Raw genomic sequence first — 15,891 nt, forward strand, 5'->3', positions numbered from 1 at the left:
AGATCTATGGCTCTTGTTAGAAATCTAGTGAATGAGGACGGCTCAAGTGTTTGTTCCTGATTGCATTGTGAGAGCGAGCGTGTTTGAGAGAGTGAAGTCTGATATAAAGCTAATCATCTCTGTCCATGTGTGGATCCTCCTGTATTTATCTCTGTCTGGGTTCATACGAAGTGCCATCAAACAGTCATGAACTGCACTTATATGAAGAAAAAGCCTTACGTGTTATAAAATTCTCTTGGATACTTGAGGACATTCGACTAGAAGTCATTGTTGACGGGCTATTGCTGGGGGACAAATTCACAATGTGCTACTAGATGAGTGTCGGCAAGAGTTGAGGCTTTTTTCAACTCTTAAAACTGTTGTTTGTTGTCTGAGCCACAGCCGTACAGCCAATAGTTGTCACTCTGTTCACACAACATCACAGAAACTCTTACTACACTTACTGCTCTGTGTCATGTGACCTTGGCTTTGTGCTGTTAGCACGGAAAAGAAAATCAAATGTTATCAGATTGACATTTCACAGCAGACCAAAAATGACACTATTCAGGCACGTTTATGATGATGAAACCTTTGGGATGATAACTTTTATGCGTTGCATTCATATATATATATATATATATATATATATATATATATATATATATATATATATATATATATATATATATATATATATATATATAAATAAAGCCATGTTCTGAAAGGGTCAAACCCATGAACTCTAATAACCATCTCCCATGAACGAGATCAGTTATATCCAGCTATGTAGCAACACTTTAGCTTAGCTTTTTATTTGTAACAAAGTATTTTTTTTATGTGTTAAGCAGTAATTTTAAAGATTTGGGAGAGTTTTTACTGGTGTAGACACACACCTTTGCAGATGCACACAACCTCAGACAGACATTCAGAAAAATTAGTAGAAAAGAGAATTTTTAGCAAAAGCAGAGAGGGTGAATAAGGAGAAGAAGAGAATGCCATTAAAATTTATAAACGTGTTTTTATCTCAATCAGACATGGTTCATAAGCATGCTCTATCTTTAAGTATGATTCTCACGGTGATTGAGAAACCAGATGTGTGACAGTATGACACTCAGAACTTGGCGTGGTAAGCTGCGGCATCTTGTAAATATCTTTTTACTTTTTTCATTTTCATGTTTTCCTTCTGTTTGTTGAACATGCTGATAAAGTTTAGCTTTATTGAAGAAGTTAAATTCTTACTACTGCAGAAAGCCTCATTAAACCCTGGTCCACTTTGGGATAAATCTTTGAATTTAATAACAGGAAATTTAATAACAGGACGCTACACAATTGCCTTTGAAATAAAACTCATATCGTAAAGCTTATGGCTATTTTCTTTTCAGCTCCACATGCTGTCATCTTTTATGAAAATTCAAAGTATACATGGATGCTTATTTATGAAAGAATGAATTAAGGATTAATTAAGCTGTTGAGATAATACAGTAAATTTTACATATTTTTTATTTTTATTTTGCACATTACATTGTGTTTGTTTATACTGTAGAGCACATTTGTAGCACTTTGTAGTGATCTAGAGTGGGATCATGTGTAGTCTATTTGTACACATTTATACATCCACGGAAATCTTAAAGTTCAACTTAACGATTTATTGGTCAAAAATTGGCAAAAAGCCTTAAAACTTAAAACTATGATTTTTACAAGTGTGCTGCGTATTGTCAACGTACAGAAGGTACTGTATAAGTATTTAAAATGTCATGCCACATTTGACCTATGACGTCTCCTTCAAAGATGAATAGCCTGACCTGAAGGTTCAATTCAATTTTATTTATATAGCGCCAAATCACAACAACAGTCGCCTCAAGGCGCTTTTTATTGTAAGGTAGACCCTACAATGATACATACAGAGAACCCCAACAATCATATGACCCCCTATGAGCAAGCACTTTGTGACAGTGGGAAGGAAAAACTCCCTTTTAACAGGAAGAAACCTCTGGCAGAACCAGGCTCAGGGAGGGGCGGGGCCATCTGCTGCGACCGGTTGATTCAATCCAGAGAGGTCTATTAACTCATAGTGAGTGAGAAAGGTGACTGAAGAAGAAATACTCAATGCATCATGGGAATCCCCAAGCAGCCTATGCCTATTGCAGCATAACTAAGGGAGGATTCAGGGTCACCTGATCCAGATCTAACTATATGCTTTAGCAAAAAGGAAAGTTTGAAGCCTAATCTTAAAAGTAGAGCTAGTGTCTGTCTCCTGAATCCAAATTGGAAGCTGGTTCCACAGAAGAGGGGCCTGAAAACTGAAGGCTCGTCTCCAATTCTACCTTTAAATACTCTAACAAGGAACAACAAGTAAGCCTGCAGTGTGAGAGCGAAGTGCTCTAATGGGGTGATATGGTACTACAAGGTCATTAAGATATGATTGGGCCTGATTATTTATTATTAACGTTAAAGTGATAGTAATGATATTTAGAGCATTGCTTGTATTGACAATATATAACCATACAGGGAAGGATATATGGAGATATTATTACAGTAATCATCATTTAAATTCATTACAGTTTGAATACATGTACAGTGTACCTGAATAAGTATAATCATTTTTGGAAAAGAGAAATTAAGATTAAATGAATGCTCACACGTACTTTAGCCAAATATAAATAAAAAATAATTGTACTCAAAATTTTCTCAGGTACGTTAAAAATGGTTTTGATGGGGGAAATATGTAAAAGGCTGCACTTTAAGCTTGTTTTCACTGCACCGCAAACGTCTTATTCCCTTAACAGTAAAGGTGAAGGTTTTCCTTTAGATTGACAAAAAATATTCCAGCTTGTAGAGTGTTTTTAACACTCTACAAATCAGCTCATGGTATATAAATGTTACCGTTGGTCTTGTTCCTTTTCTAAGATTGTGGAGATGTGTGAATAGATCCCTTTAGATTAAATGTCTGGATGGCCGTGAGATGTGATTTAATGATAGCAAATGTAATGTCAAGCATGCATTCTCCCACAGCAGGCAGAGGTTTTCCTGTCCTTGCCCGTGTTCGTATACTGTGTAAATGTTGAAGCAAATCAGCGTGTATTAAGCCCATATAGCCCTTAGACAAAAATAAATGAAGGCTGATAATGTCCCTCATTTTCCATGATTCCCTTGGGCGTCTGCTAGCTCAGCTTATGGTTTATTTAAGGATATCATGTGTTTACTAACACATCCTATGTCTGTGCGTCTCTGTGCGTGTTTGTGCGCGAGGCTGAGGGAGCGATAACGAGCGAGTCAGCGTTTAGATTTAGAGAGAGGGGAGAAATAGTTGTTTCTGAAGCCATTATTGTTTTTTTGCATCTGCCTGTTGTGATGAAAAGGTCATTAATAAAGACTGAGTTGGGGAGAGGGTTGTGAGTTAGTCGAGGCTTTATTGTAGCTTCAGGGTACCAACCCGATGAAACAATGTTTTTAAATGAACTAATTGTTGTTTTTGTACAGAGCTTGTTTCTTAATCTATCTTCAATAATTCTGAATGACAAACTGAGTAAGTGGCTCGCTAAAATAAAAACCATAAAAGGTTTTTAGAAAGCATACGTGTTTTCTGTCTTTTTCTTTTTGTTTTCACTTTGACATTACAAGTTAAACTATTGCAGTCTGTGCACGGTAAATGGTGTTAAACACCCCCCCCCCCCCCCCCCCCCCCCCACCCCGATATCTGCCTCTAGAGAAAATTATGTTAATATAAATATAAATAATCACCTAGTTTAAAAAATATAAATGTATGAATATATATAAGTCATAGTGAGTGATTGGAGCGCTCCACTTTCAAACAGTTAGTATACATTACTTATAGACAATTGCACTGTTCCGTTGTATTTATGTTTAAAATACCTTCTTGTGTCGTGTGTGTGTGTGTGTGTGTGTGTGTGTGTGTGTGTGTGTGTGTGTGTGTGTGTGTTTACAATGATTAATGTGAGGTATCCCTTAGCCAGATGGTGCTGAACAAGGCCCATCCATCAGCAATGAAAAGAGCAGTGGGCAGAAAGCTGGCAGAGCACTTTGTCTGGGGCCAGTGCCCCCATCGGACACACTCACATACAGACTCTCTTAGGCTTTGACAGTGTAACCTATTAAGCCTTATTGGATCCTTGTGTTATTGTTTTGGGGCTTTTTTCTTCTTTTTTTGCAGGATTGCAGGTTCTTGTTTGTTTTTGTTTTTTGTTGTTTTTTACTGCCTTCAACTTAAAAAAAAAAAAATCAAAACAAACAAACTTCTAGGGTGGAGGCTTGTTTCTGTTTTTTCTATCAATGCCAAACTTCTTTTCTCTAGCATGCAGTAGAGGGGCAGTATACTACTGTAGGGTTTTCGAATGCAGAGAATTTTTGCTAAAAGATATAAATGCTGAGCTTTTCAAAAGTAAGGACAGGAAGATATTCTGTGAATGGTGACACCAAGGTGAAAATGAAAACTGTGCTTTGGTCTGGTGGTTGATATTTGAAATTCTTTGTGGATGTTGACATTCTGATTGGACGTTGCACTCATATTAAAATTGTCATTCTGTGGTGACACACAGAGAATCCTGTGAATGAAATGAGAGGATGATACAGAGAAATGACAGACTAATTATAGACAGACATTAAAAAGAAAATTAATAACATATCTCTTTGTGTAATTGTTTGAGGAACAAACACCAATATGACCTCCACTATTAACCAATAAGTATCTTTTACAGTGAAAACAATTAAAACAACCTGTTCATAGCTCAAGTTATTAAGATACTTGGAGTTTTTCTTATGCGTATCGCATAGTCAGTGGTGATGCACAGTAATACTAGCATCCTTGCTATTGTTTGCCAAGAACCACCAAGTTATATTTCTCTGTATAAATGTGTAGTTAAAGTGTGTAATTGCACTTTTCTCATTCAGACTTTGCTGCATCACCGTGTCATCACTTGCAAAGTTTTGCTCCCTGAAGGATTTGCCCTTCCAGGTTGAGGTTGTGGAGTCCCCATCATGATTAGGTCATTGTCAGCAATGTGTGCGTCCACACATTCAGCTGACTCGAGTTAACAAAGCACCTCTCTCTTCTCCCCCACGCACTGTCACAGTCTCCTGAGAACACACACAGACAGACACACATACACTCTCCATGCTGTGTTCATAGGCCTGAATGACAGGGGTGACAGTTTTCCCCGCGGCAAGAGAGGAGGGACAAGCTGTCAATATGGTCCGGTGCACCTGCCCAGCCTCATAAGAAACACACACAAAGGGAGCGAAACAGAAATAGGGAATATAGTAATAAAAAGGGAGTTAGACACGGCTGAATAATAGGCTCATAATGAAGGCCCAAACAGGGAATAAAGGCATGTGTAGAAAATAAAACACTTAATTACACATTAATAAACTCCCCCTTTGGATATTCTGAACTACTGCTTTGTTTAGGAGTTTACAGAGTTATCTATCATTGGGAAATAAAAGGAAAAATTCTAATTAGTCTAGCAGCTCTCTACAAAACTGTTCTTTTTTTCCCGCCTGTTACTAAACCAAACAATTAGCATTTTCTTTTTTCCCCCTTTTGCCATTTTTAATTGCTGTTATTTTCTTTAAAATGAGTTTTTAAGCTGCTGTTGTTTTGCATTGTTGTGAAATGTTAACCTCTATCTTTGTTAAACTTGACTTTGGCTTGCCGTGCTTCCGTTTTTTTTCTTTTGCTGTTAATTAACTGACTATTCAGGACAAGACAAGGAGGAAGTGGAGAAATGAAACACTAGTACTGGTTATGGTAATTTATTTTCTTGCCATGTTCGCTTAACTTGTCTATTCATCCATCGGTTTTTGCTTTTCTGTGAAAGACCCGTTTTGCTCTGTGCGGCTTTTTTTTTTAAGTACTTAGACTTTTTTGTTACTAGCATACAAAAGCAGTTGATTCTGTTTCATTTAGTTTTATGTTGATAAATTAAACTCTTTTCCAACTGATTTTCTATTTATGATGATAATTATTAATTTCCATTGGCATGGCTTGCAGTGTCCAAGCCTGAAGCTGTCACATCACATCATGAGTGTGGCCTGGAGCATACTTACTCACTGGGTTGCACATCAGGGCTCACACTTTCAATGCAAAGTTTTACTGTTGCATGTTGTAGATTGTTCTTTTGGGCAGTGGATCAGACTAACTGTGCAACTTTGTTACACTTCTTGATGCTTTTCTGTAGTAATTACCCATATGGAAAAGAAATAGTAAAAACTTATATGATTTACTCATGAAAGTGGCCACTTTCTCATTACTTTCATATATTGTTTTAGTAAGTATCCAAAATATACATGTTTCATTATATAATTTTTCAAGGGATCTTATATCTGTTTTCACTCTTGTATGCTTTTCATACAAGTTTCACACAAGACAGATACAAACTTTATAAGATTTATATATATCTTTTCCATATGGGTAATGTAATGGATGCTCAGTTACCCACTGAACATAAAAATAAAATCTTTGTGACAAACCTGAGGGGGCTTTAGGTAGGCTAAGGCAGCGGTCCCCAACCCCCGGTCCGTGAGTCGTTTGGTACCGGGCCACAAGAGTTAAGACTCGAGTGTGAAATGTATGGTTTTCAGGGTTTTTATTGTTATTTTTTAAAATCATTTTTATTGTTAACTCTGTTTTTTCCCGTGTGTTATGAATAAATCTTGTTTTTGGTACTGGTTTTATTTTGTTGTACTTAAACGCGGCACCTTAAAGGCTGGTCCGTGAAAATATTGTTGGACATAAACTGGTCCGGAAAAAAGGTTGGGGGCCGCTGGGCTAAGGTACATAACATATTAGGTCCGTATGATGTGATGAAAGTCTCTGAGGGGAGATGGCTTAATATCAAATCAGCAATCTGGAAGTTTTTGCTTGTTTGGCTGTGCAATGGCAGTAATCCTGCCTCACTGGCTCAATTTCTGACTACCCTTGTTTAAACAGGGTACCTGTAAATGTTTTGGCCTTTCAAAATAAAATTCCCTCAGTTGACCAAAATGACAATTTCCCACCTGTTTCTTGATATTTATCTAGCTTTATTTTGGATAATTGACATTTTGCTCCCAATACTTCCTGCAGCCTCCATTATATATACTGAATAAATATCTTCATTACAGAGACATTGAATTCAGTCCCTTTGCTACAAGTGTATAAAATCACCTACTTTGCATGAAGTGTGGCTTTAAAAACAATTGTGAAAGAATTGTTTTTTCTTTTTTTCACTGAATTTGAGCATGGTGCTGTAATAGGATGTCATCATTGCAACAGCTCAGTTTGTGAAGTTTCTTCCATGGTAGACATTTCACAATCAACTGTGAGTTGTATTATTGCAAAGTGGAGTTGTATCAGAAGTAGCAGAGTATGAAAGGTTACAGAGCGGGGTCGCTGAGTGCTGAGGTACAAAGTTGCCAACACTCTGTTCCTCACAGGAAGAATCCAATGAATCCAAACCTCACATTGAAATGCTGTCATGTTCCATCTAAGCCACTAACTAAAGCAAAGATGGATAATTGTTAGCACAGAGACCAAGTTACCTGGATCTTATGCTGTACGAATTTTATGTGTGTTTTAAGGTTATTTAATGCACTTCTCCCACTTAAATCCCAGCTTATCACAGTACTGCACAGTCAGAGTCAGATACACTTCATCAGAACATCGGAAAAACTCGGCCCTTCTCTATAATTAATTCTCTTTGCCTGTATACATTGCATACTGCACAAGCGCTTTTGTCAGCCACTTTATCTTGTAGTTTCACAGGCCTTTGGAAAGCTTATCTTCCATTGTAAATTGCATGTTAACACAGTTTGAAATCTTGCATTTGCTTATTGATTCTACTTGGCTTTTATCTTGTCCACTGTATGTTTACAGAGTATCTATTTGTCCAACATAACTTACTTCGGCAGTCGCTATAAGCAGTGCAGACATAAATGTTTAAATCTTAAAGGTTTTGAATTAGCAGTATGCAAAATGAGTTTTCCTCCTGTGGCTTCAACACGTTCAAAGCGTGCCTGTCTTTACAGAACAAAAGGAAAAAGTCAGTTTTGTTACCACATTTTGTCCAAGACAATGTTGTTGAAACTAAAATGATCTTTATTCAGTTGAGTTAGGATCGCTTTATTTGGCTTTGTTCTGGGAGAGCGCACCACCCACCATTTCATCTGCAAGAGATCCCTGTTGTTAGTCAGGATACATCTTTAAACTTTTATTTCAGCCTTTTAAAAATTCCTCTGGTATTTCATTAAAAGTTTACAGTTAACGCTAAATTAGCATTTTTAGTATAACTCCAATTAGATGTGATTATATATGTACACACAGACTCTTGGTCAGCACAAAGTTCTCTCTGTAAAGAAAAAACCCCATCTGTGTTTATCTCATATTGCCTTTTATGCAGCTCCTCAGTGGGCATGCTGCCTCCACTGACCAAATACATAATTTGTATTCAGAACCATCTGAACTCTGAACAGTTTGTTGACAGACATGCCTGAATTTGTGTCAAATCTCTTTATTTGCCTGGTCATTAAGTCCTTTGCGTATTGTTTTTGTTTGATCTATTTATTTAATCTATGTTCTTGTAAATTTACTGATAGGGAGAGATGTTAGCAACATATCTTAGAGTAGGAGGATCTTAGAGTACCTGAAGAATACTGACTTTACGCTCAAGACAACAGTTTTTCCAGTTGGAATATAGACATGCTGCTCACATGGGCCTGCAAATGAGCTGTGTGTATAGCACCAAATGTAGGATCACTGCTGTAAAGTCCTTATTCTCATAACTGACTTCCAGAAACTGGGGCACAGTAGGGGGGATAAGTGATACATTAACTGTCTGCAGGCATTGTGTGGGTGTGTGACTGTGTGTGTCTGTGTAAGCAAGCAAGCCAGATTTTTAGAATTTAAATGAAGGCAGTTAAAAATAGTGATGCAAGTCTGCCTTATGTTCTTTGTACGGGTTCGGGTGGCAAGGATTATTCCCAAGTTGTCATATCTGACATGTTTGTGTGACGTATAAAATATTTATTTTTTCATGTAAAAGTCAGTCAGTAGATTATAACCATGTGAGATTGTTGTTCTCAGAAATTTCCTGTATGTTTGATGGGATCATTCATTAGAGCTCATTTGTGGTTAACCCATGTCATCATGCTGTGGGAGTCTGTTTTATGTTTTGTTTTTTTTGTTTGTTTTTTTTTAAACTAGATGCTTCCTTCTACACCCTAATCTTGTTGCCGTTTCTTTTCCTGACTACATATTAACAAATGACTTTCATATTCAGAAACATTTGCTATAAGGATGTAATCAATAAGCAACAGAGAATTAAGGTATTTCCTCTCCTCTCTCACTTCAGAATATTTCAGTGATCGAATGCTAATAATCCAGATTTATGTGTATACTGTACCATGTAGGTCCAAATATAAAACTGTTGTCACATACCCTGCAGCTGATCCATGTCTCTGTGAGAAATCCCTTTCATTTAATGACAGACAAGGGGTATGATAAATGTTATATGCATACCAACCATATAATAATCAATTGCTTGATTTTTCATTTCATGTTAAGGCTCGAGACATTTTGCCACTACAAAAGCTTGCAACTGAAGTTGATTCATTATTGCAGAATTTTGTTTATTTTGGTTGGAATGTTTCAATAGCAGCACATAATTCTGTCCATATTTTGTTGATCATTGCGTTTATAGTACACACTCTTCGTATAGGTCATAACGATGTGGTCAACCCGCCATCATTAGTCTCGGCTCTTTTGAAACACGCTGGACAGCTTGGGACAATGAAGGAATGAATCAATTAAAGATAAAGGGGAGAAAAGAGCCGGCGCTTCCACATATTGAAGAGGAGAAAACGAGACAAAAAGAACAAAAACACCTCAGAAAGAACAATGGGCTGAATATTTATGGGACTGAACGGAAGAAAAGAAACACAAAGACAATGTTCAACAGCTTTGACACTTATTCTTGAGGTGGCCCTCGGTTTAATTTTTCTCCATAATATTTGGTGGAGTTGTCTCTCAATGTGTTGCGCATAGATTAGTGTGTTTGCTTGTTGTGCTGAAGGCCTGTTAATTGGGTGTTTGGGGCTAATAAATAGCCGTAATTAACAGGCATGGGCGAGGCAGGGGTGTTAAAGCTTTGGCAACCAGATGCAGGAGAACAATGAACTACAGTATGGTGAAATTCACCTGAAAGTATCACTCGTTTAGATTAAAGGAGCATTGACAGAAGTGGCTTTGGAACCAAGAAGGTAGGTTTCTCTGTCACCAGTGAGACATTTGTTGTGATACTAACAGCGATAAATCGGAAGTATTACCTGGTATTGTCACCCCAACGCCTTAACAGTTTCATGTGAATCTTAAATATATATTGCGCTATATGCTGTAGTGTGTGTGTGAAAAGTGTAAGGTGGATCACACATTTAATGTATGTTGTTAAAGACGTGTAGTCTCTGTGTTGCAATGACAGTGTGTTGAAAAGCCAAAGGATACTGTGCGTTTGTAGTTCGGCTGAAAACTGATTGCAAACCCCACCTTTGTCATCTTTAGTCATCATTCTGTCATCTTCATTCTGCTCCTGATCTGGTCTTATGTTCTTTGACCTGGACGGCTGCTTGTCTTTTTGTGTATGTTGATATATGAGCCCAGGCTTGTTGAAGTGAGGTATAGTTGTTTGAAGTCCTGCCAGTTCAAGAAAATGAACTTTAAGCCCATTAAAGAGCAGAAAAGCATCAGGGATTTTCTCTTTCTCTCGACTGCATCAGCTATTTATTTTCACCCATGGTTTTATTTCATGCCTGCGAAGAAGCAAATAGAAAGCTGAATGGGAGCAGGTGAGATTCAAATGCACTTTATTTGTCTGTTTTTTTTGGGGGGGGGGGGGGGGGGGGGGGTTGTGGGCTTTCAGGGACACGAGTAATAGACCTGAGGTTATTGTGATTTTCATGAAGTTAATAACAGGCCTGTGTCCTGATCTGATTACTTTTAATTGACGCTTTAGAAAGCCAAAGGATGCAAGAAGTGGTGTTTCAGAAAGCATACAGTGGCTTGACCTGTGGTAGTTCAGGGTTGAGCTTTATCAACACATGTATTATATGGCTTTGAGGCATTGTATCACTTGTAGGGTATTAGTCAACCTTGTAAGTATTAATGGTGAAATATATAAACACTTCAGTCTGGAAATGTCACAATACCACAATACCATGTCTTTTCCATTAGCATCACTCTGTTATCACTCTGCGATCATGCTAAATTTGATACCAAACTCACAAAATTGATCAAATGAATTTTTCTCAATAAATTCATCATAGCACATGTAATAAAAATAATATTTTAAGAATTATATATTCACTTAGATATTGTATTATTGCCAATAAGTTGCAGTCTGATGATGTGGCTGACACTTTATGTGTTATGTGCTCTTCACATAGACCCATGGGACACACTTTAACACACTGGAACCCTCGAGCATTGTTGTGTTTGGGTATTTATACATATGGGTTTTGATCCCTAAAATGAAAACAAAAAGCTAGTAAACATAAGGAAACAGCAAGTGAAATGAAAGATTAAGTAAACCAAAATTAGCTTATGCCAACCTCTTTAAATCAAGAGTTAGAACGCAACTTGTAAATATGACATTTTAACATGTTTATGCTATAGACAAACTACATATCATCACATTAATTTGCAGATTTTTATAAACAATTAGATTCAGCTTTAGAATAACCATGTAGATGCTCTATAAACCAATTTGCAACCAGTTATTAAACATTAATGATCATTCATTGCTTAACAGGAAGGAACTACATTAAAAAAATGAATTTTGAGGTAAATTACAGTAAATCATCAACTAAATTTAAATTAACGATCAACTTACATTTATTAATAATGGTTACTGGAAGTATTATCTGATGTCTAAAGGGGACATTTTCATTCTATAAGCTGCACTTAATTTACATCTTTAGTGATTTAGCATAGATTTAATTTTTGGATCTGTGATATGGTTTTAACTGTTATACATATTTCACTAAAAGAAACAGCTTGAACTAAGGTTTCAAGCTGTGTCTCTTTCTTATTTTGGTCTCCTTCTCTACCATTTATCTCTGAGTCAGACAGATTTCTGTCGCACCATTAAAATAAGTCTTTTTTTTTTTTATTTGAAAGGAAGGAGCAGTACCCTGAGGGCTTGTCAGCCGACTTGATGACATGAAGCTTCTGTTGAAAGAAAGCAGGGAAGATCAAATGCTTAATGGCCACCTGTGAATATGTGTCTGTGCCTGTTTCCGTTATTAAACACAGACTCGTATTTGAAGTCTTTTCAAGTGATGGATTGAATCTTTAGCACATAATGGAACTTCACTGTGCTTTGCTGGTGGAATCAAAATGAGGAATTTAACTTAAAAAGTTATATAATAAAACAGAAGAACGGAATAGCTACAGCTAAACGCTACAGTGCTATAGTATTCACCATATATACACCATTTGACCCAATCCCTGTATGGGTTTAGCCCCAAAATTGCTTTGGAATATGATATAGGGTGAAACACACACACACAAATATATATTAAATACAAACTAGAAACCAAGGATAAAGTCAGTAGTTGACACAGACCTGTTAAAAGCACATATGCCGAGAATGGCGACAAATAAAAACAAAAAAGGGGATGAGACATTAAAAGCAGGGCAGACCTGTTCGAGTCATCTCTTCTGATGCAGAAGTAAAGCCAGCCTTGAGCGGAGTCTTTTCCAGGAACTGCAGCATAAACAAATTAAGCACCCCTCTAGCTTTTGTTTTTCTGTGCAAGTAGGGAGATATACTGTATGTGCATAGTCTTGAATATGTGCTGTTTTAGGCCATGTGGGCTTCAGTTTTGTGTGTGACTTAGCATGTGTAAGTGATGTTTGTTTTTCTGATATGGCTATAACAGCCTCAGCGGTCTTTCTCGCTCTCTCACTGGGTGTGTGTGTGTGTGTGTATGCAAATGCCAGATTGTAATAAAATTGTGTATTTTTCATCAGTACAGCACAGGTAGTAGCAATAAGGCCTCAAGCTATGGCTGAGCATTGGCAAAATCAGTGTATTTAATTCCCAACAGGCAAAAACAGGAGATATAGACTATAGCTTAATGCTATGTCCTCAGGGTAACTGATGTATTTTGGTGTTTGGTGTTTGAGATTTCAGGAAATCTCATAGGGACACAGGCTATTTTTTACTAACTGTGGTGTAAACTCTTAGCTCTGTTGTTTTATATATATCTTTATTTCTATGAATAGATGGATATAGATCAGGGGCGATTTTAGCCCATTTTTGGGGGTGCTTCAGGACCCCCAAAATGAATCAAAGCACCCCCAAAGATTTCTTACTTTTTGACTTTTTTTTGACAATATTTGCTGTTTGTGTGACACACTACTAAAAATATAAAAAGCATACAGTACTTGGTTGAGACGTAACATTTTAACAACAAAAGTATAGATAACCCCCCCTCCTTCCCAAAATGGTTTGTTCCAGCTCTCCCCTGCTCTGGCTCTAGCGCCCTTTCTGCCAGAGCGATGGTGGCTGAGACGCAGCTGAGCGGAGGTGTAAGTGCCTGGCTTAAAACAGGACATGTTGGATGCATTTAACCTTCAGTTACTCTTTATATAGTTAGGTAGGAGTCAGAACATGTTTCTTTTTAGCTGAAAAACATTACACCCAGGCAATGTTCCCTCTAAGCTGCGCACGTGCGCAATTGCGCACTGCTGGCACGCTCTCTGCGCACAGAAAATCTGCGTTGCGCACAAAAAAAAAAATCTAACCTGAATTGAAATTAAAATTAATACTTTAACAATTCTGTTTTGCAGTGTTAGTCAGTAAGTGACTGGCTGCTCCCGTATGGAATTAGAACGATGCCACCTTATCCCATAGTCCAGCCAATAATGCGATTCACATTCGTATATACGCAGCTAATCAACGTCGTTGACAGGCTACGACAGCGTCCTTATGTGCCGTTAGCGGTGTTTTAGCTAGCAAAGCGGCGTGGCTGATGTGGAGTGAAGCAAAGTTAATGACAACGTGTACAACCATTGGAGATGTGAGCAGGAAAGATGGAACAATGGACAGAAAAAGTGTGGACTTTATACCAGTTTTGATTTTGTGTTGATAGGCCACGTAAAACCAGAGTTATGATAAAAATATCTGCAATGTTTGGTTTTCTTCCTGAATACTATCGTTGTTTATATTTACTGCGGGAAGAAACGGTAAAAACGGCGTTTTATAAGGAAAACGCTCGAAAGCGCTTTCCGCCTGTGAGCAAAAACAAAACCAAAAAAACCACACCCTTTTCTATTCGTCGAAAAAAGTGCCATGTCAACCAATCAAAAAATGATATGGCAACGTGGCATCTAGTTGTTAAGAAACGGGGGGAAGTTTTAGGAGTGACGGCGGTGTTTTGAGATGTGAGAGATTTGTGACGTTTAGCGCAAATCTTGTGTAGTTAGTGTGTAGTGTAGTCAATAGTTTTGTGTGTGTCAGAACAATGAGGCGACTGCTGAATGTTACAGGTGTTACAGGAGTGATACATCTCCTGTTGTCAGGCCTGCAGGTATCAGGCTGTTGTTCTCCTTTATCTCATAGTGGACAGAAATTATTTTTTGGAGTGGCACAAATAGTTTGTGTGGCATCAAATTTGATGCAGAACACCTGATTGTTCTGTAAATAGCTTGAAATGTCTGTTTAAAAGCGCATTGGCTGCATTAAAAAAAGTAATGCAGCCAATGGCAGCTGCAAAGTTTTTTGCAGCTGCCATTGGCTGCATTACTTTTTTTACCACATACTTTTTTTACCACGTGCTGCATTACCACATACTCATAATACAAGTCAGAGATTTTTATATATATATTAGGGGTGCAACGATATTCGTATCGATATTGAACCGTTCGATACAGTGCTTTCGGTTCGGTACGCATATGTATCGAACAATACAACATTTGTAATTTATTTTATCAACTTTCCTTCTGACGATGCTGTCTGTGTTGAGCGCTCAGTGAATCTGTGTTCGACTACTCCGCCTAGGCTGCACTGTCGAGCGCAGATCCACTGAGCGCTCAACACAGACAGCATAGTCAGAAGGAAGAGCGCAGGGCAAGCTAGCGAGACAGAAGTTAAGCTCTCCTTGCAACATGCAAATTGAACCTCATTCAGATCTGGCGTTTGGAATTATTTTGGTTTTCATGTGACGTATGACCCTGAAGGTAAGCGAGTCATGGACTAAAGTAAAACAGTATGTTGGATGTGCCATGCAATGCTCAATTACATTGGTGTGAACTAGTGTGTTAGCGCAGTTAGCTCGTTAACGTGTTGGCCGTCTAGCCCCATGCACGGGGCGATCGGTGGTAGCTCGTTAACGGAGATTTGCCGTGTTGTGGCGTTAAGGTCATTTCAACGAGATTAACCTGAAAGCACTAGTGGGAACACAACGAATATGACTGCACATTTACGCCGACATCATCCTAGTGCAAAGACAAGTGGAAGCAGACAAAAAAAAGCAAGCATGCTACTAACTTTAGCCGAGTCATTTAGACAGCTGTTAGCACATGATTCTCCTTATGCTGCTGAGAATATAGCCCAGAAGAAGCGGATAGTATAGCTTTTATTTTGGAAAGAGCCATTTCTCTGTAATAAACTCTCTTTTCCAAAGATGAGTGATTCCTCAATCAGATACAGGGCTTGCAATATCGCTAGCCCGACGTCCCGAAGCTAGCGATTTTTTTCAGTCGGGCTACCAAAATCTATCTCTTCCCTGCCCGTCGGGCTATTGTAGGAAAAATATATGTCAATGCTTTTGCATTCTTTCAGAAATGTAGCTGGGTAATTATGTCATTGGCATCGGTGAGCCACTGTCAATATGTGACATATTGAAGTCGCGTTTGAATTT

At 37.9% G+C, this 15,891-nt stretch overlaps 1 protein-coding gene across 1 annotated transcript in view; it reads left to right on the top strand.

Moving 5' to 3' along the window:
• The window catches only part of cdkal1 (CDK5 regulatory subunit associated protein 1-like 1), a 259,938-nt gene that overhangs the window by 193,510 nt on the left and 50,537 nt on the right, over positions 1–15,891 (top strand). The gene's annotated exons all lie outside the window — the stretch shown is intronic.

This window comes from Rhamphochromis sp. 'chilingali', assembly GCF_963969265.1.
Source record: "Rhamphochromis sp. 'chilingali' genome assembly, chromosome: 11".
Taxonomy (NCBI): domain Eukaryota; kingdom Metazoa; phylum Chordata; class Actinopteri; order Cichliformes; family Cichlidae; genus Rhamphochromis; species Rhamphochromis sp. 'chilingali'.